This window comes from Protopterus annectens, chromosome 4.part0, assembly GCF_019279795.1.
Source record: "Protopterus annectens isolate FY-2018-M chromosome 4.part0, PAN1.0, whole genome shotgun sequence".
NCBI lineage: Eukaryota > Metazoa > Chordata > Ceratodontiformes > Protopteridae > Protopterus > Protopterus annectens.
The window spans coordinates 1,551,295,294-1,551,322,690 of NC_056733.1; positions in this window are offsets into that span (position 1 = coordinate 1,551,295,294).

The following is a 27,397-nucleotide window of genomic DNA, read 5'->3' on the forward strand; positions in this document are numbered from 1 at the left end:
TGAAAATTACTTTCATAAACAATAAAGTATTTATTATAAAGTGTATTAGTTTCCAGTTAAGAATATTGGAAATGTTTGGATCCATAAAACGCTATTATTTTGGTGTTCATCACAACAGAAGAGTGTGCCATGAAACTTTATTTCATGCTCTTTTATTTATGCATAAAGTAAGGAAGACAATTTGATCCCAGGTTGAAATATATATAGATATATATATATATATATATATATATATATATATATATATATATACTTTTATTACGTCACACTCTTATTAATGCTGTGTTTCACAAAGTAGAGTGTGACATGTAGTTTAGAATATTGTGAAGTAAATTTGAAAGATTGTGACACCATTGTGTTGAAGCAAGAGAATAAACTATTCAGGATCTAACTTGTTATGGGATGTTTAATTGCTGCATTTTGAGATCTGTTGTAAACATATTTATTTCAATGTACCTCTATGGGTTATTGTGCTGATGTTACTTATACTAGTGTTTTTTTTTTGCATTGCTAATGTGTGTATACCTCCTTATACTTGTTTATGACTTCCTTGGCTCTGCTCTAATATTAACCTATATTTTATCATTTTTTTAACTCATTATGTGTCATGTTTTACTTAATGTGTTCTTCAAATCTTGTGCAATTATACACAGTAACAATGTATGTATTTTAACATATCTATATGTGACAATCTCTATTATGTTGCGAACAATGCACAAGTGAAAGTGCTTAGTAGATAAAGTAGATTCACTGTTGAAGAACTGCTAAAACCCTGTGAAAATAATTTTTATGCATAATATTTCCTTTCCTTCTCTTTCTCTCTCTCCCTGTCACTCTAAAAATGTATTACTCCCCATGAGGCATCCTCTAAAACAGTGACTTGCATATTAAGATAAAGTGTGAATTATTTTTCTAACTGCTATCTTTGTAATGCTGATATTTTTCATTTTAATGCACAGTGCCTTTAAATGGAAGAGGAACTGTGGCTGTGGCTGTAGAAAAGTTGTGGAGTTTAATAGGGAAACTATTACCAAATATTATTGATTTTATTTAAAGAAGTTGTAGCAGATTTCTCCTTACATTTCAGTAAAACTGTATAGGCCTGTATACCTGGTAGAATGAAGATTTATTTTTGGAGTATAATGGAAATGATAATCTGCTCTTTTTAAACATGATGCCCCCCCCCCCACACTTCACAGGCTAACAGGAGTTCCTTGGATCTGAACTGCATTTCATTGTATTGCAGAGTATATAAAGAGATGATGTGCATGTTCTAAAGAGGCTGCTATAGTTCTACTAAGTGACCTGGTCATGCTCACCCTATATTTCAGTGTAACAGTGCATTATTGCTCATAGTAGTGCATAACATGAAGCTGCAGACATGTTGTATACACTTAGGGCAGCTGAAAGGCATTTGATTAGAGATTAAAGAGGAAGTAAGGTAGGTATCAAGCAGATGTTGATACAAATGCTGTTCCCGTAACATGAGTGAAATATGAGATAGGTGTAACTGTGGAAGCTTAAGCAAAAACTATGGAAAGAAGAATAAATTCTACAGTCACAGTGCACTGTTCAAAAAAGAAGCATAAAGACTCCAAAACAGGTAAATGATCAAAATTCCTGAAAACACACAAAGTGGTCATTTATATTTATATCATGAACCTAAACATTGAGGATCCCTGGTACCAGACCTTTAGGGAATGATCAAATCAAATGCCTAGAAGGACTATAATATGTATAGAAAGAAACTGCAGTAATCCCCAAACAATGGTAAAAGCTAAGTCTGATTTATAAGTAGTCGCCTCACAGTTAGACGTTGCCCGTTCGATTCTCAGTTAGAGCGTCTTCTGTGTGGCGACATGCGTGAATGGGCATTCCTTCGTTGAAGGTTGTGCGTTAGGCCCGGCAAGCCAGCACGTAAAAATCTACTGCCAATCGTTAGCGGACCGGAGTTCCGCTGTGGCGACCCCTAACCGGGAAAAGCCGAAAGACACAACAACATTACACTTGCAACCTTTGGACCATTGATGAGTCTAGACCAGTTTTCCAGTTGCCCACAAGCACTGTCTGGTTAAGTGACATGCTCATGGTCATGATGTAGGCACATGAAGGCTGAAGAAATTAAACCCTGGATCACAGGAACTACAGCTCACAATTTTAATTCTCTGCATCTGCTGCAACACTTTGTATGCATCTAAATGTGGTTCCCTTCAATTGCTAAATTCCTCAGTGCTTATATCATTACCCAGTGCATTCTTTGTTAGTATCTGTTTGTGTCCTACATGTTATAGGGAAGTGGGAAGACCTGAAGTGTACTGCATTCTGTTTGACTCCAACACCAAATTGTCTCGGACAAAGGCAAAGACAGTTTTTTATACTTTGTATGTGATCTTTCTTTCTCTGCCATACAAATAACTCAGACAGAGAATATTAAGTAAGCAGGCGTGGGAAGAAAAATCTCCCAAAAAGGGGTGCAAGTGACACTTTATTTACCTGCTTTACAGTTCTGTTGCTGAAGCTGTATGAATCTAACACCATTAGAAGTATAGTATTTTCAATGATGTATGCATCCAGAAAAGAAATATTGTACACTTTCTAATTAGCAGCCTGTAATTAAGGCAGTAAGACTTCAATTAGAGGTACAAGATCCAAATGATTATCTGTCTGCCTGCTTATCTGCCTTTGTGTCTACCTGTCTGTCCTTCTATATATGCCTGATTGTCTGTCTGCCTATCTATTTATATATCATCTGTCGAATCAACTTTTATTTAAAAACAATTTCTGACTATTAAAGAAAATCAAGTTAACTAATGATATTGCACATCATGGGACAGTTATCACGAAAGACTAGTGATTCTTTTGATATCACTTTATATTATACTATATTATTTTAGATGAGTTATGAAATAGCTAAACAAAGGTTATCCCTCATATATTTTAAGTCATGCCATATGTAATGGCATACAACATGAATGAGTTTTGCTGTTTTGCTAAACAAGAATCTACAGCTGATTGTAGGTAAATAGATAGAAAGAAAAAGAAAGAAAGAAAGAAGTTAAAAGAATGTTTTTGTTCTTTTGTTGAGGTATAGGTTAAAGAAGGGGTGAGCACATTTCTGAGGCTGTCCTGTCCTTTAATCTGTACCCAGCTGTAGATTAATGATCATCCCTGCCACTCTGCTTTTCAACAATGTAGTTCCAGGGGTTCAGCATAACACATCTAATGGGACATTACTAGCAAATGGGTATGCTGCAGGGGATTGTGCATCAAATAAACAAGCCCAACTTTCCATACAGCAGGAGATCTGATTATAGTTTATAGCCTGAATCCACAGAAAGGCAGCAATGGTGTGCATTGAAATGTGTGGCTAATTAAATTGGAGTGTATTAGCACTTAAGCTAAATGATCAGCTGTGCTCCTAATAGAGCCATAAATAAAATGCTGTATCTCATTGCTGTCATTTTGGCATGATGAGACACGGCTGGAGTTAGGCTGCTACATTAGTGCTTTGCTGGAGTCCAGAAGGGGGATAGAGAAAAACAGGCAGGGCCAGGGAATACATAGCTCTGTTGCTAATTGAGTATGCTAACAGGTCGAAGCAGCAGAAATTTCTGTTTAATGGACTTCAAAGTGTGCAGCATTGTATTTAAATTATTTTGCCTTCAGCTTCAATCAGTCTAAAATTAAGAAAAATAAAACAAAAATCACAAAGGTAACTTAAAGAGGAAGTCAGAGTAAAAATAAAGGCATTACTATTGGTGTACCATAGCTTATATGTGGTTAAAACTTAAAAACATTAGAAAGTTTAACAAGTTCCATGATTTACAGGAGGTAAATTATTGTCTACTCACATTTGTGGGTCAGAAACTGCAGCAGTTCATAATTAAATTCCTTTTGTTGACAAACTGGTTTTGCCACAGTAATTCAGTTTTAATTTTTTAAGCAAAGATGAATAAACTATTGCTTTTCACTGTAATATGGTACAGGATTGGTGTTACTAATCTGTTACATGTATGTTTTTTTTCCCAGTTTTAGAAGATGTGATATTTGAATCAGTTTTCTATAATCAAAGAGTAATGGACACTTTTTAAACTGTGATTATTCATGCTGTAACAAAGATAGAAAGTTGCAACTAGGGCAAAACAGGGAACTGGTGAAAAAAGAGATGATGGTTTACATGCTGCACTACCTAGAGTGAATGAAAATGCAGTTAGTGTAATGAGACTACAAGTAGGTATCTCCCATGTTTGTACAGGGTGTATGAATTACTGATTGGTTCCAGTTCAGTATTTCTTAATTTTGTTTTTCTGTTATCTGCATCTGCAACCTTTAGTAACATATGTAAAATTATTTGTAGAAATAGGATTTGTTGCTTTAAAAAGAGAAAATATGAAAACTCAGTTTCATCACATAATAATCTACAATCCACAGGTGCTAATATGCCATAGCAGATGCCTGTAAACTAAATATGTATGTAAACATAAAATAATGACTAGGATGAATATTAGAGAGCTCTGTAATGCTTGTTATTGGTCTGCACTGTGAACAAAGCTATGCCTAATCCCTTAATGTATTTTTTCCTGAATAAATAGTGCATACAGGCATGTGTGTTTGTCTGTGTATGTGTGTGTGTGTGTGTGTGTGTGTGTGTGTGTGTGTGTGTGTGTGTGTGTGTGTGTGTGTGTGTTTTGTGTACACTAGAGTCCACATTATAAATGAATATGTAAGAAATATTGATTGGCTTGCATAACATTTTTTTCATGCCTGTTGCACAAATCCTAACTTCATATTCCCAGCAAATAAGTCATGCAAAATATCTATTGATTCCTTGGCAAGTAATCATCTGATTGGTTTTTGGTCATCATAGATAATCAATGTGTAGGTTATTTAAATCATATAAGGCACAAAACAAGGTTGTTAGATTACCACATGCTTCCACCTTTTTGCATTTCAGAATTCTCAGGTATTTTTTGCGTAGTGGGTTTCATATAATTAATATGCAGGAGTGAATGGGCTCACAATGCACTAAACATATTCGGATAACAAACAGTAAGGTGTGAGTAACTAAGTACATAATTATATGTCACTACTGCTGATCCTAGAACATGAGCATGACAGTAGCTACAAGACACATCCTGAAACTAAATAAACTCTGTGTAGTCTTTGGGCAAAGCCTATATAAGAGTTTACTTGTCTGTGTGGTGATGCATGGTGAGCAGCAGTGGTCATTGCATATTCATGCAACGCACCACTTTTAAACATAAATAAGCAAGGTTTTTGGCTGGCAACAGTGTTGCTGGCCAGTGAACCATGTAAGCAAACATGGATAGCCATCATGTAAAATCAGAGCACTGAAGGTTCCCATTTTTTCTCAGAATGTCAAATGACCACCAGGGCTTCACAGACAGCTCTCAATCTCTTAGTGAAAGACATCTGGACAAAGGCCAACATAATAGGGGGACAATGACACAGACATACAGACATATTTTACATATTTGCTCTACCGAAATGTGCTAGTATAACCAGGGATTTGTGTTAAGATATATGTTCTGAAAGATTTGAAGTCTGAAACTCAAATTTATGTAATTATTGAGTCATATCAGTCCTTAGATCATCCCAGTGATATGGCAGAAAATCACGCATTTGATAAGGAACACATCTGGACATTCTGTAAATATCTGGACAGTTGAGTGGTATGATGGTTATGTATATGGCCCAAACACAGTGCAGTGCAGTGTATCTGCAGTGCAAATTATTGTGAACTCTCATTCCTGGTATTATGTACTGAAGTTGTTTAAATGTTCTGTAAAGTTACATGGATTGCCATGTAAAATAAACACTCAGCAGAAGTGTGTGTGTATTGAATAGGGACACACAAATACACTGTAGGAATATACATGGAAAGAGGACAGGTGAAACGACCTAAGGTACAGCAGATAATGGCATGCTAATAGAAAATAGTTGTAGCAGCAACACCAAACACATCAGTCTGGTACAGTATGGACTGTGCAGTGAAAATGTGTATTGTCTGACTGTCATACAAGGCTACATAACAACAGGGAGGATGTCTGTGTGAGATAAGCATCCTTACATGAATACTGCAGATGTGACATACAATTGGAGTATGGTACATATTGTGAAGCTGTCCAAACTGATTTCCCTGAATATGAGTGTAATCTCAACAGAGGTCTCCAGCAAGTGTGCACAGGTAAAGGCTCATGGGCAACATTAAAAAAAGCAACCACAATCCTGGACAATATCAGATTAATACCACCAGTAATCTCATGAATCTGCCATAAAATATGTGACTTACAGTGATCAGAGATGATTCTGCACAAACACACTTGTACAACTATTATGGCGCATCCACGCTATATGAGAGTAATCATGCACACTGTCCTGGCACTGTAACATCTCCTGGAGGTTTTAAGAGAGACACTGCTATACCTGTATTGGACATTATGATCAATACAGGCTAGTTGACTGATGTGCATGGCGTACATATGGCACAATCCACACTTTCATGAATGTTATCCATGTCATTAGTGTTGTCAAACACCTATTTATGTACTGTGTGCATCAACAGAACAGGTAGCACACATGCATCTGGTGTAACAACTTAATGGGAATTCCACTCCAGCAGACAGTGATGGTTATACCACAAAAATAATAGCTAGGTATGGCCAATAAGATGTGTGACAGCTCACTGTGACAAAGGTGGTATACTTCAGTTAAACATCAGTGGGAGATGTGTAGGAAGGTACATGAAGACGGGTGCATTGTACCCAGTTATTGATGTGATGAAGGCTGGGAAATACGTAGGCATTATGTCCTGTGATGTGGATGTCCATTACATACTCAGTATTTGTGTTACAATCAAGGGATTAGTCAGGACTGCGACCACATGCTGGATGATGTCCCCCTTATCATCTACCCCAGCACAGAGGTCATATACCTAATGGTCTGATTATAGAGTGTGATGTTCACATTATACTTGGGGTTGTGTGTTTGTTTTCGTGATGTAACAAATCCCCCCATGTTTTTTGTCATTGCAGGTGTTGTCATGGTTATGGCAACAATCTTGCATGTGTGTATATACTGTCTGTATAATACTAGTATCACAGTTGGAATGAACAGGATGTGTATGTCATCTGTGATGTCCATTGCTTAAATAATGAAGAAGAAAACATCTAACAGACAGCCCTAATGATGGACCTGTGATACAGGTCACTTCACACATTTCAACATAGTGAGATGCCACATATGTGATACACTGGTCTACCCACTTGGTGATACATGTGCATAGAGCTACATCAGACATTGTTGAGCAATACCTCAGTGTGGATTTGTGTCAAGTGCCTTGAGCTAGTCAAGTTCAAAATGCTGATCCTGCTGTCATCATGCAAGCCCTAGATGATTTCTTTGATAATATCTAACAGCTCTAATAGACCTCATGTTGCATTAACAACTCACACAGGTTTGTTGCACACAGCCGGGATATCACTAGATACTACAGGAGGGCCGAACACAGACAAATGATTGTTGACAAAGCCACATGGTTTACAAATAAATGCAGAAATGTGTTTTTATTTTGTCCTTCTAAAAAGTGTAATCCCATGCTAGTTACAGCATTGACCACAGTCCTCCTATGCTGAGACCCAGTGATGCAAGCACTGGGAGCCTAAGTAGATAATAATCTGAACTTCGGCCACCGTGTCCACACTGGTATTTAAAGCCTATGTTGTGCACATCATAAGTCATACCATCATATTCAGATCGTATGATTGTATGGCAGCACTGTAATCAAACCTCATCAGAACACCAATAGAGTATAATACTCTCTTTTGCATGTACCTCACAAGACACGCGCAGCAGCTAGAGAGACCACAGGCCTTTCTCATCAAGAAAAGACAGGGTCTACAAACCATGCTATCATGTATGTGAATAGAGTGAAAGCCATGTCACTGTAATCTGTATCATATAGGATGAGGTGATGTCTGCCTAGCCTCCAGGCCAGCTTCTGATCCTGCCCTGGTGGGAATAGTGCATATCCACAAATCAGATATAGCTGATGACATCAGCAGTGTCTGTTGAGGAGAATATGGTAATAACAGTGTGCCACATGCTGGTGTAAAAGGCTCTCTGTAATCTCAGGCAAGTGCACAAACACATGCACACATACACCAAGTTGACTGCAGTGAGAACTGAACCCCCTACTTTTCTAAATACACAGGCTATAGAACTCTGTATTTAAGTCTAGTGCCCCAGCTCATGTCTGATTTGTCTCAGATGACTCTTTGCAGCTGATGACATCAGCAGTGTCTGTTGAGGACAATATGATAATAACAGTGTCCGACATACTGGTGTAAAAGGCTTTCTGTAATGTTAAGCAAGAGCAGAAGCACCCACTAGACCAGTTGACTGCAGTGAGAATAGAACCCCTACATACTGAAATGAGCAGACTACCAAACTTTGCATTTAAGGTAGGTGCCACAGCTCAAGTCTGACTTGGAGTGCCTCAGACAACACTTTATAGCTGATGACATCAGCAGTGTCTGTTGAAGAGAATATGGTAATAACAGTGTCCCGCATGCTGCTGTAAAAATCTATCTGTATTGTCAAGCAAGAGCACAAACACACACTACCAGTTGACTACAGTGAGAACAAAATCCATACCCATCTAGCTACACAAACTACAAAACTCAGTATTTTATGCAAGCACCATGGCACAAGTCTGAATTGTGTAAGATTGCAGATCAACTTACAGTGGATGACATCAGCAGGGCATTTTTGGAGAGAAGATGTTGGGTGGCCTGCATAAAATGGATGTGTAGGCATGTGCAAGTATCAAAATGCTGTCAATACATGGGATTGGACCAGTTACCATAGGATACACAGTTCTTCTCTTCAGGCTAGACATGCACACATACACAGTTGACTTCAGTGAGAACAGAACCCCTAGTCCCTAAATACGCAGACTACAGAACTCAGTACTTTATGCAAGAGTCACTGGACACATCTGAAATTTACAACCCTGCAGGTCAACTTATAGTGGATGACATCAGCAGGGCATGTTGGAGACAAGATGTCAGGAGGAATGCATAGGTTCATAGCTTCATAGGTTGAAATGAGGTTACTAGCTTAGTAGCCCAAGGGGATTTACAAGCCTAACTGTGTAAAAACACAAATTCCCTTATTGATTGTAGTTAGATGTTTTTTGTTAGAATGATTTTGTGATCAGCACCAACTGGACCTGTCCATGAAGGGCATATGTGCCACCACAGGGGTGAATTTACCCATCCAGTTATCAAGGTTATGCTTGAATACAGTCTTTGAGGAGCACTGCTGCAAATGCAGTGGTAGCCTATTAAAGAGGAGTGACAATCACTGGAAGATATATCTGTCTCTCCAGCATGTTCTGTTTATGTCACAGGCTAGGGTGAGATTCCTGAACCAAGTTATTCTTGTCCCATTTGATTTGCAGATCTGCAGCATTTCCAGTAGGGCAGGGTCTGAGACTGCTCTGTAAGCCAGATATGTCACCTCTCAGCAGCCTGCATGATACTGAATACAGTGACAGGTCTTTCAGTCATTCCATGTTTGTCATGTTTTGAAGGTCCTGTATTCTCTCAGGCATAAACCTCTGCATTTTCCCAGTTGCAGCAGGTGTCTGGTGAGGTACAGACAGAAGGGTGTGTTGTACTCAATTTGTGCTCTGATAAGGGTAGAGTACATCAGAGCTATGACCTCCCTGGTCTTGGATGTGATGACCTTATTGTAGAATGGGTGTCTCACAACACTGTGTTTGAGCTTAGAGTGCTGCTATGTATGTCATAATTAGCATGGGTACATCAGTGCCAAAGGGGACAATGAGGCATTTTTTGCTTTAATGTTCAGTCCATAAGTTTGGCACCAGTCATTTGTCTGTGTCAGCCCCTTCTGTAAGATGTTAACATAGTTGGGGGACTGTATAGGACTGTGTCCAGTTGACAGTCATCTGCAAATTTGGTAAGCCACAGACCATCTACATTTGGCTGGACTTCAGAGAAATAGTTTCCAAGCAGTTGTGGGCCCAGCACAGATCCTTGTGGTGCTCCACTGGTAAGTGGTCTAGTGGTGAAGGTGCACTCCCCAACTTTGACAGTGTGTATTCCATTAGTGAGCCAGTTGGCTATCCATCTAGTAATGTATGGGTTAATCCCCATATGGAACAGTTTCTCTATGATATCTGAATGGGGGATAGTGTCAAAAGCCTTGGATAAATCAACATAGCAGTATGTCCTGTTATCCCTCATCCAGGTCTTTGGGTCATTATCAAAAATGTCCAGTAGGTTTAATAAGCAATCTCTACCTTTGACAAAATCAAAATGCATCAGGTCAAGTGTGTTGAAGGTCACCTATGTCCCTGTGGATAAGGTCCATGCTGATCCTTGAGTAGCTAGCTGATGCTTGGAACACACTATCAAATTACATTAACGCAAATACTAGTTTAGATATTTTTAAGAACAGCCTGGACATTTATTATGGGAACAAGTGTTTTGGTATATTGGCAAGCTAGAAGGGCATTAATGCCTGTGCTTGAAACATTTGTATGTATGTATGATGTATGTATGTAGCCCTTCCCTAGCCTTGCAGATAAGGTTTTTTTATGCTTATGCATCATTAGTTCTAGTTCTGCATGTTAACAGATTGATGTGCATTGTATATCTCACAGCATTTGATATGAATGTCTGCAGTGTAAGTGATATATGTGTGAAAAAAGTACTGAGAGAGCAGGATTGCACTGCTTGGGAGGAGGCAACACATGGCTGTATTGTAAATATGGGACATACTGTAGATAGTGCCTTCAGTTTGCTATATTTCAACATGTAATTTCATGCTATAGACAGGAAATGGACAGTAAACAGCAGTTATACATAATAATATTTACTTTTTGATAGTGTGGCAAGCAGCGAGTTTGCACGACAGTTGGCAAGGTCTTTGTGCATGAGAGGTACACTTTTCTAATACTTTCCATGTTTGCCTGTAGTAAGCAGTGCTCAAATGTGAGCCACATTGCTAAAGTCTGAGTGTTAGTATTTAGTCTATGAAACACACCTGCTGCTTAACTGAGTTGGAGGCAGCAAGTGTAAATGCAATGACACATTTCTTTTTTAGCCAAGAGGCTACCTGGTTCAAATCCAGGTGTATCTAATAATTTTAAAGACTTTTAAATGAACAGTGATAATGCAATGATATGAATTCTTTATAGTACATGTGTTGCTGTGTGTGTGTGTTAGGTTAAGCAGCATTGCATGGAGTTAACCATGACATTATAACACCACTCAATGTCACTTGGCATTGCTGCATAATGTGAATGTCCACGCAAACACAGAGGCCAAAAGTGAGGGAATTTTTTTGGTCAAAAAAGGAGCACCTAGTAACGAAGTATATTTAGTTACATCTTTGTTAGATATAATCTTGACCAACAACTTTTTTCTATTTAACAATGAACTATACTTACAAAAATGTGGAGTTGCCATGGGATCCCCAGTAGGGGCTAGTTTTGCGAATATGGTTATGGCCTACTGGGAGGGATGTTTTTTACTCAATAAAGAAGAATATATACCCAATATTAAATTCTATACACGCTTTTTGGATGATATTTTCATCCTGTTCCATGGCAACAAAGATACAGCAAGTAAATTGATGAATTATTTGAATAACACCTCTAATTTCCTTAAATTTACTTTTGATATTCAAGAGACTTGTATTAACTATTTAGATATTTGTTTAGTTAAAGACCAAAATAGTAAACAGTTTCTTGCAAAAATATATAGAAAAAGTACTTTCTGTAATTCTTACTTGCATTATACTAGCCTACATCCATACACACAGAAAAAAGCTATAGTAAAGGGTCAAGTTATTAGAGCAGCACGTATGGTTACCCGAGACAGTGACTTCTTCAGTGAATGTAAACTATTGGAAGACATGTTCAGGTTTAGAGGTTACCCTAAGAAGTTTCTAAATACTATATTTGATGAAATTTATAGGAAAAGAAATAGCATGGTCATTACACCCATTTTAAGAGATAGGACTTGTTCCATTACCACTGAAGTTGACGAGTTAGGTATGGTTGAATCTTACCATCCAGACACCAGTTGTAACAACAGGTCACCTAATAGGAACGTGCCTGTCTATAATACCGATGCCTCAATCGGTTATAGTAATTCTGCTTCCAACAACAGCTTTTGTAGTAGTTACATCATGACATTCAGTCTTGAAAGCCACATTATAAGGGAAATTTTGTATAAAAATTGGTCTATTCTAAATTTGGACAAGAAAAATTTGCTTATATGTTTTGTGATAGACCTAAAACTAAAATTATTTACAGAAAAGGGAAAAACTTAAAAACATTACTTGAAAGTAAAACTATCAAAGATAAAGGTAAAGAAATGGGTACTTTCAAGTGTGGAAACTGTAACATGTGTAAACATATCAAAAGCGGCAATAAACACATTATTAATAATATATTATAAAAACTCAATTATAGACTGAATTGTAATTCTAAATTTGTTGTTTATGCTGCATTATGTACTGATTGTTCATGCTTCTACATAGGGAAGACCGAAAGACACTTTCGAGAGAGAATTTATGAACATGTGAATGCTATTTCCAAACTGAAAACTGAAAATGCTTTGGCTAGGCATGTCACACTTTTCCCTAACCACCAGTTTAAATTCATTGGACTAGACCAAATAGAACTAGATAGTAGAAGAGGCCCGTTTAATTTACTGTTGGAGGAAAGTGAACTTTCATGGCAGTTTAGAACTAATGCCTTTATTGAACCAGGTTTAAATGAGCATTGCAATATAGCATGCCTTTTAAAACTTAGAAGTTTGATTAGATAAAATTGAATTTTTATTAGCCCCCATTCAGGCTGGATTTTACCTTCAGATGGGTTATTAGACAAACCATGTAGTGACTATTGTGTTTTTTGTTATATGTTCTATGAGTATTTTTATGGCTTTAAATACAGGACTTCATAGTTTTTTTATGAGTCAAATGTAATGTAAATAACACATTTAATTACAAAAATCTTTTTAATATGTTTTTTTATATGTATTTTAGAGTGAGCTGCAAGATACATGTATTATTTTAAGATATCACACTATTTGATATCAAATAATAGTATTTCATGTATATTACTAGTACTTATACGTTTGTTATATTTTACCAGTGAGTTACTTCTTCAAGTAATGGATTTATTAATTTAATTTAATTGGCTAATTAATTGCTTGTTTAATGAGAGTGATGTGTATATATACTGTGATTCATTTACTGTGTTTTGTCTGAAGAAGTCATTCAACTGTGAATGACGAAAAGCGCTTCACAATAAATCTTTTGTGTTTTGTATCCTGGTTGCCTTGAAGGATTTGTTTGCATCGTTGGTTTTCATTAGTTGCTTGTTGGTGTATGAAAAGTGAGGGAATCCACTGCTTTTTCTGCTACTTATGTATGTTGTGTGTGATTCTATTATTTTACCATATAATAGGTGTTAAAATGTGGTAGATAGGAAAGTGGTAAAATGGGAAGCAAATAGGGGGAAGAACAAAGGGAAAGCAAAACAGGGATGTGCAGGAGGGAGGCAGGAAAAACCATAACTATCCATTTCTTCAACAGTAAAAACTGATAATATGTTCAGAATATTAGCAGAATTTGGACTGTCACCTCCAGAGAGAGTAGTGAGAACCATGTAATCATGTCGTATAGCCAAATGGACCTAATCAAGTGTGTCAAGAAGACATTTGTAAAACGGAGAACTATGTATTGGACATTTTTTTTTTTTTTTTTTTTTTGTGGGACAGGTGCCCATATATATATATTTTTTTATTTCAGTAAGAGAGGATTGCTGGATAAGAGATGCATGCATTTCTGGGTCAGGTTAATTGGGTAGGTGAGGAAGCAAATGCAAACAAACAAAACAAACAAAATAAGAGACAGGGACGGTGATGGGTACAAAAGACTAGGGACAACATGATTGGGTGAGGGATGAGACAATGCAAGCTCATGGACATCAACTTTGGAGACCATGAGAATTGAGTCCTTATTCACTGGATTGCCATCACTGTCCCCTTACTCCACTGGTAACTGGAGTGCTTGACATCATCTCCTCCTACAGACCATGAGGCGGAACAGCCTCTCCACCTGGCATAGGTGTACACAAATAGTGTGGTGCACAACCCTACACACAACCCCTGCTATCCACCTGTGTGTGATGAAATTACTAGCTCTGCCACAGCTTCCAGATAGTACCACTGCACTAGCTTCTGGAGCGGTACTACCTGAGGTCATAAGTAGTGCATTGGCAGCAGAGGCATTGCTGCCAGGTTTGCTCCCAGATATGCTGGGCACCGGTGCCGGAGCTGGTGGAGTGGGGGCAGGCTGATCCACTAGGGTTGTTCTACCTCACTGTACAGTGTGTTATTCAGAGTTATGGTACACACGGATGACATGGAGACATTTTGATGACACATAATAGAAAATAAAAAGAAAGATAAGTATTGGAATGAGAAAAATAAGAGATAAAATTAGTACCACCATATATGACATACAATGCATTAACATAATTATACATCTCTTTTATCTGAAGTAAGATATTTAAGTATACACCCTAACAGATGCACACTATACTAAAGATTGCTGGAAGTAATCATTGAAATGTACATATATTGGACATATGCATCTTCCACTTATACAGATTACAGTTTACTGTAGGGCATGTGTGTCACTGGTATAGAGTTTTTAATTTAATGTGAATATTATTGAAGTAATAAAGTATTGAATAGTTGGGAATTGTGGTATTTGAACCCACAACCTCTAACTACAGTCTAGTATTGGACTCTTACAATTAGTTTGTGCTACAAACTAATGCATGCATACTTGCTTTTATGGTTAGGATATGCATGCTCAACTTGATACAACTGTATAAAAGAAGAAAAAAGCTATCTTTAACTTTTAATGCTACAATAACACTTCTCTTCTGCTGCATACGTACCACTTGCTTCACTCAGACTTCCCAGTCAAGCAGTATGAGCCTGCCAATTGAACTCACCTTCACTGGCAGCTGGGAAAAAAAGAGAAAAGAACAAAAGAGCATTATGAATACCAGTCTTGCCTATATTTAGTTTTCCAAGTCCTACTAGCACTCTCTTATTTTCATACTTATACAGCTGTGGGATGTCCGCAGTCTGAAACTCACCCGACCAATGGTTGACAGTATACTTTTTCTTCTGCATATGTCACTAAAATGATGCTGACATTGCTCTCCAGTGCATGGCATACCAGTGGAACTGGATACAGCCTGTGTCAAACTATTCCACTTCTCAGACTTGTACTAAGAGCCAGAATAGTCCCCCTGCTGAAGCATTTGGCTGTGTGTGCTTGCCAGGAGCCCAGTACATATCCCTGACCCCTGAACATGCCACCTCTTTGCCCTAAACTTGGCAGCTTGGCAGCTTCCTGGCAGTGTGCAAACCCGAACAATGATGCCAACCACATTTGGTGATATTTAGTGGAGACCAGCAGTGCCAAGCAGGGAGGAAAGGAATATTTTAAATTGGAAAGCTAATCTAACACTTAACCTTAGTGTGAGCGGTGTCTCCTGATGTAGCCTGGAAATATATATTGGAAATTTGAAGTTAACTATTAGGTGAGTTAGGTTTCCAGGCATGCATTTGGGGCATAAATGTAGTGACATCAAACATTTGTTTTTGCCTTTATACACTGATAAAATTGATTTTTACAGTGTGGGATTCAAACCTAGTTATAAGAGACAAAGTATTTTCTTGATTTTCCATCTTTGTCACAGAAGAAGTGCTGCTCAGACTTAGTCAGGAATCATATAAAAATACAGGTGACAGTTTGAGCTGTTACACATGTATGCGTGCGACCTGACAACGTTATTGTATATAGATTCAGTTGTGTATGTGTCTTATGTAATTCTGAAAGTCATGGAAGTCCATATAGCAGAATTATACTTAAAGAAATGTGGAAGACTGCATAGCCTCAGTCATAAATCTGAAAACACAATAGTGGTGTCCTAACTCTCATACATATAACTCAAACCAGATCCACTATCTAAAGTGTTATAAGTGAGAGTGATTATAATAAGAAGTGGAACAACAGTAAAAGTGGATGGAATATCTTGTATTAGAACCCAGGACCAAGTGCGTTGCAGTCCTATGCTACCCATTGCTACAAGAAAGTTGCAATAACACTTGTCTATTTTGCTACAAACTGCACTGTCACAACAGTAACAAATGGTTGCACACCCTATACTAGAACCCAGCAACATCTGTATTCTAGTCCTACACTTACACCTGCTGCCAGAGGACTATTTACATGTCATTTCTTAATCATTCTTAAGGTCTCTGTGTTAACCACCATGCAACACCACTTACTGTGCTTGTGTGGTGTCCAACAGAATCAATTGAATGTTATTGGCTGTCTTCATCCTGTCTTCAGCTGTTCAATGGCTGTAGCTGCTGGGGAAACTTGCTAACAGCAGCACAACTCTGCTAAGTGCAGTTGTGCAATGAAATACGAAAATTGCAACAATGTATTGCTTTTGACCTTTGCACTTTTATAGATGCCCTGTTTGCAGGTGTTTTGCAGGTATTCTCTCTGCTTCCTCAGTAGCCCACTAGTCCAGTTTGTACACTGCCATGCTTTGCAGAAATGAGATAAGTACAGCCAAACTGACATCCATGTTTCTCCGTATCTTGTGTTGGCGCTAAGTGGTGCATAGCACAAAACCTGCCTCCCCTAAAAAAAAAAAAAAAAAAAAAAGAAAAGAAAAAGGGACAAGTAGTTGAAATGAGGAAACACAAGCTGTGACATACACACTAGAAAATGTTAGTACATGAGATATTTCAACATAAGGTTGGATTTGAAATCTCACTCCAATGAACCTTCAGAACACAGAAAGGGTGCCTTATCCATTTTTACCACACAGACAGCTATGCAGCAAGTAACTGAAATAATTCTGTAGACAACCAGCTTCAACATCATCTACAGTTATATGAAACCATACAACTGTTATTTGCACATTTATTATTTTTGGGATGTAGTGCCCTAAGTGAGCACACAACCACTTATGAGTATTGCTTGCAAAAATGCAGCTCTGTCTTACCTCTCTGTGTTTGTTGGTCATTCTTCTCTTATCTGACCAATTAGCTGAAACATGCAGTTTGTAAGCCATTCTATATCATTGTCCTTAATATGCGTGAGGATATTACATGGCAATAATATAATATACAGTTGCCAACAAATGAAGGTGAGGTTGAATGTTAATGAATAGAACCTGTGAATTATTTGCTGTTTACTGTCATTTCCAACACTTTTGTAAGTCTAACCTGGCACACCCTCAGGATGTAGGGCAGCCTGTATTGCTATTGTGTTTTCCTTCTCCCAACCAGTAATAATTCACAGTAGCAATCCATTGAAAACAAACACCAAGGGATTACCTGCACTAAGGATTCAGCAATTCTAATAGGTTCACACCTGATTTCCAAATTTATCATGCTGACAGTTCTGAATCTACACCATAAAAAGGCAACCATGTAGCTAGGGAAACTGAAGGCGAGGAGACTTGTTTATGTGGAGAACAAAGAAAAGAGGCTATAACTTAGGGCTATATCTTCACAGAAGATTACTGAACTTGAGAAAGTATGCTTGCATTTTGTCAGGTACCTTCTGCACATTCTTAAATGTAATTAAGAAAAATCTGTATAATAGTTTAATATTAAGATTTTGATAAGCAAAGGCTTTTATACTTTTACCTGTATGCATTAGTTAGAAGTGTACTGATGGCATGGGCATGTTTATGGACATTACATAGGTGTACATGATTGACAATACCTTAACATAGAATGTTCTGTGTTAAATTTGTAGACATGTGTGAGGTCCCCATTCTTGGCCAGTAATCAAGGAGCCTGAATCCTCACCACTGACAATGGAGAGGGATGTTCAGTTGTAATACAAATGGGTATGCTCAGTATTTCTAGATGCAGACCTCTCTGCATCAAGTGCAGTTTCCCTTAAGAACACACAGGGAACACAGTCAGTCCAGGATCTGCATTTCTCTATGTGTCTCCCTCCAGGTCCCCAATAAGACTCCCCCCTGGCACAGCTTCATAGTTAAGGCTTTGGCCGAGTGCTTAAACCTAATCCTCCACCAATCTCTCTCTCTCTGTGAAACCAGTGCTTCTTGTCCCTGCTTCAAGTAGCTGACACACACACACACTTTGAGAATCAATTTGCTCACTCATACACCTAGTAAAGGCTGGCACAGGTTAATTAGCTAAGCCCCCTTTTGTGCAGACTATAAGGTAGTTATCACTGCCACCAGGCACTACAAAGACAGCTACCACAGGATCTTACAGGGGTACCTAATTATACTGAGTGAAATTAATATTAATACAAATGGTAATGTTGACTAAACAGCCAGGCTTCCAGGAGTGGCCAGAGTTATCACCAAATTAATATATTCAAATACTCTCAAAACTTAACTATTTTTCTAAAAGGACAAGCAAAATGAGAAATTGGAATATATTTAATAATAAACAATAAAAGCACATGATAATACTAAATATCTATTTACAGAAAACACTAGAGTTTCAGCACAAGAAATATTAAAAATAACACTGATGGAAAGTTTCACACAGTTATAGAAAAACAGCATTTAGCTATCCTCACTATCTTGTCCTGATTGACTAAAAGAATTACTGTTCCTTCTTACTGAATAGAGCAAGGCAGGATGGGTGAGTGGTCCTTGTTGTCAGATCCAAGACAGAATACAGAATGCTCTTGAGATGTCAAGTCTCCTCTATTACTAAAGCCTTATTTCTGTACAGAATGACATCACATGCATCTGGTCATCTGACATTTGGTTCCCATGCAACCCCCACTGCCAGAAGCCATCAGGGGTTTAGCACCTACATGTTAACATACAAACAGATAGAGCATTGCAAGATGTGGTGCAGTTGCTGGAAGTCATAAACCATAAAACCATTTCACTCTTCCTACAGGGGCTACAACCTATCCTCTAGTACAGACATTGTATCTCTGTCTCCCTTCAAAACTGTGGGATAACATCTATATGGCTTAACCCATAAAGTAATTTAATTTCAAGAATATTTTTCAAAGTCAGGTGGATTATCCTCTTCCCTTCCAGTATATGCTGTTAAAAATATACATTTAATTCAGTTGATACACAAATGACATATAATTCTTTACAAAATTCCAGCTAGCTCTGCTGGGATATGTTACATATTCACTGCTCTGCTTCTCTTGGCATGGCTGGCAGTACCTCTTATCATCACAATGTGTTTCAGGGACAATTCATTTGATACCACTTTTAGCATTGTAATGATGGTTTGTTAGCAAAAAGTGTCATTTACCTGTTCTTCTGGGTGGAGCAAAGCTGCATTTTTGTAAAAGCACAAATAAGGATATGTTTCTATTGTTACTCTCCTTTTTTGCATCCAGCCTGATGTTCATATTTCAAATCTCTAGAATCTCTAGACTGTTTTATGTTTCATCAGTGGGTAATACTGAAATACTAACTTGTTCTGTTTTATTTGGGAACAGTTATTTTTTAGTTATGTGATACTTATGTGCATTATCCTTCTGTTGTCTTTTAGGACGCCTAGGACAATGTCACTTAGGCATCTCGATCCTCGAAAAGCAATCTTCACTGACCCTGAGAATCAGGTAATTGTTGATACTTTTAAGCAACACGGCTCACAGAGATATGTCAGTCAGAATGCAGATTTGGCAGCAGATCATTGCAGACTTTAATGCAGTGGGTGGCCACAGCAGGACATATGACCAGGTGTGCCATAGAGCCACTTACATGATTTCATCTGCATGGAAGAGAGCTGCTGCAGTAGGTCATGATTGGATGTGTACCAGGGGGACCTGCTACATAACCACCACTAACAGCAAATGAAGAGTTCCTGTCCACTGTCAGGAATCCAGATAGCTCCCAGGAAAGTGCAGAGCAGCACATCCTTGATATTGGTGCTACTGTTTCAGGGACAGAAAACATGTCCAGGAGGAGCTTCCAGGTAGGCTTTTGTATCTCAGTTGTTGAATGATGTTGTATAGTAAAACAATTTAAATCAATATGTTACTTCTGTTTCACAATAATTTTTTTTTGGGGGGATGAAGATTGCTACAGTTAGCAACACATTCTGATTATTAGCTTAGGTTTGAGTTGTTATCCAAGTTCTTGTTGAAAGTATAGTTAATGGACATATAAAGAGAAAAAAGTATTACCTTCTGGGCTAATGTTAATTGTGATGATGTTGTCTTTACATTCGCTTAACTTCTTCCAAGACCAGGTGTCACACAGGAGGGTTGTTAGGGATGCTCAGAGGAGACCTGCTGTCCATCCTCCACCTGATCTAGATGTCTCTTTCTGTGCCACTCAACATATGTTTAGGGCCATCATAGAGGGACAGGCATATTCCCATAGGTGCTTCAGAGAAATGATTAGGGTTGTAGATAAGGCATAGGCTGACATGCATGGCTGCCTCCACTGTGTTGCCAATTCAATTGATCAGATAAATGACACATTGGAATGAGCAGTGTTGTGATGGAACATCTGCTGGGAGGGGCCAGCATCCTCATGAGCATAGGTCAGTCACATCATTTGTTGTTAGTCAATGTGGCTGTGCCTGGTCACACTCCCACAGTGGCAGTATTTCCATTGATCCATCAGTGGGTGAGCTGTCCATACACAGACACGGCAGGCCATAGGGTCATGGTCCTGGGCATACTTGTGAGAGGAGCTCATTCAGCAGACACCAGTTATGTTCTGGTAGCAGTATTACATCTGACTGTGGGCATGGACATGCCAGTGCAACTCCTGGCAGAGTCAGTTTTCATGGTCAGGGATGACAAAAATGAACTGCCATCTCTGCCATGTTTGGTCCACACCTGTCTGACATACCAAGATAGAACAGAGCTAGCATAGAGCTTGGCTGTATTCATGCAGGCACTCACACACCAGTTTCGCCTGTAGGACCCAACAGACACAACCACAACAGTTACATGGTTCAGCTGTGCAGCTTAAAACTTATTTTGTCTCACTGGCCATTTTGTTGCTTTAGCAATATGTTTGCCTGCTCTCTTTCTTAATCTCACACACTCACTGACCTTTACTGTCATCCTAGGTTTCCTACCCCCCCCCCCCCAACAACCCATTCAAGTGATGATAACTGTGCCATATCCCTGTTTTGTATCTTTTGGATTCATGGATACAGAAATTTTGTGCCTGATGCTCAGGGTGCACTGCTGGCTTAGTGCTTATATATCTGCATTTGTGATGTTGAACTGGCAATTGCACCTTTGATTTATATTGGTCTTAGAAAGTGAGGCAGCTGATAGCATCAAAATAGGCCAAGGCACCACAGGACCAAAAATCAGCCAGACTTCTTTTAAAATCCAACTTTAATTTACACCTCTGACACCAAGGACTTTGTGAATGACTGCAATTTTCTCAAGGGATTGTTTTCAGCAAGGGGCTATCCAAAAGAGTTCCTTGAAGAAATTGCAAATTAAGTACAGGAAGGTAGAAATGACAAATATAAACCTATCCTTGGTCAGCCCTTAGTTGAGAACCTTAGTACTGACTCCTCACAGCAGAACCAATTTAGTAGAGCAATGGTGCTAGAATACAATGCTAGCAGTGGATTAGTAAGGAGAATTATCAGTGATGAGTGGGAGAAATTTAAAAATCTCACTGAGTTGGAACAAATAACCAAAACAGAGCTGAAATTTGTATATAAAAACTCACTAAGTGTGAAAAATGCCTTAGAAAATGACAAAAAAGAGGCAAATGGAAAGAAGAAAGTTGGTACCTACAAATGTGGGTGATGTTCACAATGTAGGTTTATAATGAATAAGGAAGAAGTCATTTTAAACAGTAGAAATGTGGTTTTAAGTAGAAAAGGATATTTTAACTGTGACTCAAATGGCCTTATTTGTTTAGCTCTGTGTGAGATATGTCATTCTTTTTACATGGACAAAAGTGAACGTAAGCTAAAAAGGAGGATATACGAACATCTATATGATATGTAAAACAGGAAGGAAACAAATTTCCTTTTTAAACATTCTTTAATGTGTCAATGCTAATTATTCCTTCTTTGTCTTGGAAGGGGTCAAAAAAGATGTTAGAGGGGAACAATGGGAAAAGAAAATAGAATATAAAGAGCTCAGGTGGCAAATAACACCTCAAGCTACATCCCCTACAGGTTTCAATGAGAATATCTCTCTTGTACCCCTGTTGAAACTAAGGGCAGCAAAATTATAGGATTATATAACAAGGTACTAGCTGCTCGTGTGTATTTGATGCTTTTCCTTTTCTTTCACATTTTAATGCAATTTTAACTTTAATCACTAGCGTGTACTAAAAAAAAATACTTTTATTTTAATACAAATGGTTTTATTTAAGTTACTTAAGTTATCCAAGATATTTAAGCATTTTATGGTTTTATAAATTCACACGAGTTATTTTTTAAGTTTGTAAAATGTATATCATGTATTTTTAATATTTATGAACATTTTATACAAAGGTTTATGGTTGGTAGTGGTTGTGGTGGTGGTGCTGCGGTAGCGTTGTCGCCCCACAGTAAGACATTGTCCTGTTCAATTCTCAGCTAGAGCATCTTCTGTGTGGAGACATGCGTGAATGGGTGTACCTTCGTTGAAGGTTGTGCATCAGAGCTGGCAACTCGGCATGTAAAAATCTACTGTCAATCATTAGCGGACCGCAGTTCTGCTGTGGCGACCCCTAACCGGGAAAAGCCGAAAGACACAACAACAAGTGTTTTTTTCTGCATGCAAGGTTTTAACATGAATATTCATGAAGATTAATGATGTTTTAAATTGGATGGGTTTTATTGGATAATTAACCTCCTCGAGGATTATAAAGGGCATTAATTATTCTCTGACCCACATCTGATGAAGTGATTCAAACAAAAACGCTGGTTTTAATGTGTGCATTTATGTGCTTTTGTGCTTAAATTAAAGATTAATTTTTTAAAGAATTCTGGCTGATTCTTGGTCCTGTGGTGCATTGGATTGTCTTACTAGTTTCTTTTGGTACCTGCTGGCTGTTTTTTCAAATTTTCTTGGTTTATATTGGCCAAGGACTGTGAATCTAGCTCGGAGAAAGAAAGGGGGTGTGGCAGTGATGACGTTGGAATAACGAGAAAGCTGATTGGCCAGCTAACCCAAGTCACATGAGTTATTTTTTAAGTTTGTAAAATGTATATCGTGTTTTTTTAATATTTATGAACATTTTATACAAAGGTTTATGATTAGTAGTGGTTGTGGTGGTGGTGCTTCGGTAGCGTTGTTGCCTCACAGTAAGACATTGTCTTGTTCAATTCTCAGCTAGAGCATCTTCTGTGTGGAGACATGCGTGAATGGGTGTACCTTCGTTGAAGGTTGTGCATCAGAGCTGGCAACTCGGCATGTAAAAATCTACTGCCAATCATTAGCGGACTGGAGTTCTGCTGTGGTGACCCCTAACCGGGAAAAGCCGAAAGACACAACAACAAGTGTTTTTTTCTGCATGCAAGGTTTTAACATGAATATTCATGAAGATTAATGATGTTTTAAATTGGATGGGTTTTATTGGATAATTAACCTCCTCGAGGATTATAAAGGGCATTAATTATTCTCTGACCCACATCTGATGAAGTGATTCAAACAAAAACGCTGGTTTTAATGTGTGCATTTATGTGCTTTTGTGCTTAAATTAAAGATTATTTTTTTAAAGAATTCCGGCTGATTCTTGGTCCTGTGGTGCATTGGATTGTCTTACTAGTTTCTTTTGGTACCTGGTGGCTGTTTTTTCAAATTTTCTTGGTTTATATTGGCCAAGGACTGTGAATCTAGCTCAGAGAAAGAAAGGGGGTGTGGCAGTGATGACGTTGGAATAACGAGAAAGCTGATTGGCCAGCTAACCCAACTGATTGGTCTTCTCACTCCGCTCATCCAATCAATGGTGGAAATGATCGGAGGAGGAATGGGTGGGTGTAACCAGGAAGCCCAGAGCCAGAACGAATCAAAATGGAGCGAAAAAAACAGGAATAATGGAGATTCTAGTCAAACAGACATTTCTGGTAACAATAAGCGGAACAGAGGTAATATTAACTAATTTTTACTGACCCTAGCCATTTTGAGGGGTGACCAGGATTCTACCAGTGGCAGGAATGACCCACCTTTGCCTGCAGGACAGAACCCAAGGACTTATGCTTCAGCTTTAAACACTGGGAATGTGGACTTAAAAAACTGGTTACAAGTGAGCTTTTCAGCTAAATTTAAGGACAATAATGTCAACAAAACATGTACTTCTTTACAAACTAATGACTCTTACAGAGTAAAATTAACTAAAATGTCCAAACTTTTATTAAAGTATAGGACACGATTTAGAAAATGGATATTTGAGACAATGTATTATGGAAGAGATTGTGCCTAAGGGTCTGAGGGTTTGTAAATACCCAAACAATGTATTACCTGGCAGTGTATATCACAAAGAACTTTTGGAAATATTTAACAGATGTGGGTTAGAAATTTTAAAATCCATGGTTAAAGACAATCATAGGAGAAAGAAGTGATTAATAAGGACATTGATGCTTTGAATGAAGAAATTAAAAATGATTTAATGTTCACGATTCTTGATGAAAAAGAACAATATTTTGTCATAAGGAATGAGGTTGACTCTAAATGTGAAGATTTAATAAAGAGGAAAACCAAAAAATTAGAAAGGGACCTTTATGAATATCAACACAACACTAGTTACCCTAAACCCTGAACAAATGACAGAACTGACTATGTTAGGAATTATGAATGAATGAGAATAAAGGTATGGATGAGAATGGTCAGGACAGAGTGTGGACAGGTGAACAAGTTAATGAACTAGATGGTTTTAATGAAGGTGAACCTCTAAGGAGATCTGAAAGAATCAGAAAACAGAATGGTAATTATTACCAACAACAACATTTTCAGAGAGGTGGAAGAAGGGGGAGGGGGTATTAGACCTTGGTTAACACACCCCACCCTGACTTAGATGAACATAATGCCCCTATTAAGCAGGATGAAAATAATATGTATAAGTTTGCAAAGGATGGTGACTGCATTTACAATTTTAGTCAAATTGAACTAAACGATGAACACTTCAGTCTGTTGTCAAAAGGTATGAAATTTATTCCCCAGAGAAAAGGTGATTTAACTAAAACATTAATTGATGTGAAATTATTCACCAGAAAACTTAATTTGGGCTTAATGTTTGATCAAATGAACAACATTAACAGGCCTATTAGGAGAAAATGTACCATCAACCCACCTTTACATCCCCAGATCTGTAATTGTGAATGGATTTTAGAAACTGAAATCAGAAAAGCCATGCCAAAAGTTAAATATAAAAACAACACAAGTACAAATGAAAAAGTTATACTGGATGAGCTCAGATTGAATAATAACATAAGGGTGACGAAACCTGACAAAGGTTTAGGAACAGTACTAATGGACACTGTAATATACGAAGGAAAAATGAATGAAATACTTATGGACACAGACAAGTATGAAAGTGTATCAAGAAACCAAGTAAATATTTCTTACAGTAGAATAGATGGAGTTCTTGCTGACCTTTTACTGGAAGGGTTAATAGACGTCAGTACCTACAACTATCTTAAAGTTGAGAAACCTAAGATCCCCAAAATCTTTGGGATACCCAAAACTCATAAAAATGAAACTGACCCTCCACAGAGACCGATTGTCTCAGCTGAGCGGTCCAAAACGCTACATTTAGCCAAATTGGTAGATTCTAAGTTAAAAAATATTTGGTTAAAAAAGAAGAATATTTTAAAAGATTCCTGGGATCTACTTAGGAATATACATAACAGTTTGTTCAACAAAGATTTAACATTCATTACAACTGACGTCATTGACCTCTTCACATGCATTCCCCACTCTGAAGGAATGCAGATGTTAGAAGAAATTGTATTTGAGGAAACAGAAATGTCACAGACAGATAGGTTGGTGTGCCTTAACCTGATGAGTTTTAAAATACAATTTCATTTATTTCAAAGGAGAATTGTACCAACAGGTTGGAGGGGTGGCGATGGGAGCTGCATGTGCACCCACCTACGCTAATTTAATTTTAGCTAAATGGGAAGAAAAATATGTTCTGGACTCCATGTATAAAGATTGTTGGAGCCTCTACAAAAGGTTCCTGGATGACATCTGCATTTTTTGGGTGGACAATAAGAATAGAATTCAGGAATTTGTTGATTTTATACACACCACCACCCCATTTCTCAAATTTTCCTTCGACGTTTCTGACGAAAAACTACAATACTTAGATATATAAATATATAAAGAAAGTAACAGGTTCACTTCAAATGTGCATAGAAAACACCACCTTTACTAACTCATATTTGTACTATAATAGTGCTCATCCTTCTCATTACAAGAGATATATAGTAAAAGGGCAGTATGTAAAGGCAAGTCGTATGACCTCTGACAGCAAGGACTTTGTGAATGAGTGCAATTTTCTCAAGGGATTGTTTTCAGCAAGGGGCTATCCAAAAGAGTTCCTTGAAGAAATTACAAATCAAGTACAGGAAGGTAGAAATGACAAATATAAACCTATCATTGGTCAGCCCTTAGTTGAGAACCTTAGTACTGACTCCTCACAGCAGAACCAATTTAGTAAAGCAATGGAGCTAGAATACAATGCTAGCAGTGGATTAGTAAGGAGAATTATCAGTGATTAGTGGGAGAAATTCAAAAATCTCACTAACTTGGAACAAATAACCAAAACAGAGCTGAAATTTGTATATAAAAACTCTCAGTGTGAAAAATGTCTTAGGAAAATGACAAAAAGGAGGTAAATGGAAGGAAGAAAGTTGATACCTACAAATGTGGGTGATGTTCACAATGTAGGTTTATAATGAATAAGGAAGAAGTCATTTTAAACAGTCGAAATGTGGTTTTAAGTAGAAAAGGATATTTTAACTGTGACTCAAATGGCCTTATTTATTTAGCTCTGTGTGAGATATGTCATCCTTTTTACGTGGGCAAAAGTGAACGTAAGTTATAAAGGAGGATGTACGAACATCTATAAGATATTCAAAACAGGAAGGAAACAAATGCCCTTTTTAAACATTCTTTAATATTTGTCAATGCTAATTATTCCTTCTTTGTGTTGGAGGGGGTCAAAAAAGATGTTAGAGGGGGACAATGGGAAGAGAAAATAGAATATAAAGAGCTCAGGTGGCAAATAACACCTCAAGCTACATCCCCACGAGGTTTAAATGAGAATATCTCTCTTGTACCC